Genomic DNA, 396 nt, shown 5'->3' with positions numbered 1-396 from the left:
AGACTGATATTACATAAGGACATGAATCTTCGTAGTTTTGTAATTGTAATTCTCTCAGGAAAGCTTACGGTCTACCTCGGCCGCCGTGACTTCGTGGACAACACCTCCTCGACTGAGCCCATAGATGGTGTTGTTATCTGTGACGATGATTATCTTCAGGACCGTAAGATCTTCGCCTCCGTGAGTGATTTTGGTGTATTTTCTCCTCACTCTCTGTACTTTTATTTGTTGTGTTCTTTTATGCCTTGTTTTGTGTGTTTTTTTTGTGATTTTTCTTATAGGATTTTTTTTTTTCACTCTCTTCTTTTATATCGTGTTTTGTGAATGCATTTTCATTATTCTATAGGATTTTCTTTTCACTTTCTCTTCTTTTATATCGTGTTTTTGTATGTGCTT

General features: G+C 36.1%; 1 pseudogene; it reads left to right on the top strand.

Annotated features, from left to right (window-relative positions):
- LOC119588398 overlaps positions 1-396 on the top strand; it is a 5173-nt pseudogene that overhangs the window by 396 nt on the left and 4381 nt on the right.

This window comes from Penaeus monodon, chromosome 23 (assembly GCF_015228065.2).
Source record: "Penaeus monodon isolate SGIC_2016 chromosome 23, NSTDA_Pmon_1, whole genome shotgun sequence".
In the NCBI taxonomy this organism is placed as follows: Eukaryota; Metazoa; Arthropoda; class Malacostraca; order Decapoda; family Penaeidae; genus Penaeus; species Penaeus monodon.
Note: the sequence above shows the minus strand (reverse complement) of the source record. Positions and strands in the feature narration are given on the sequence as shown.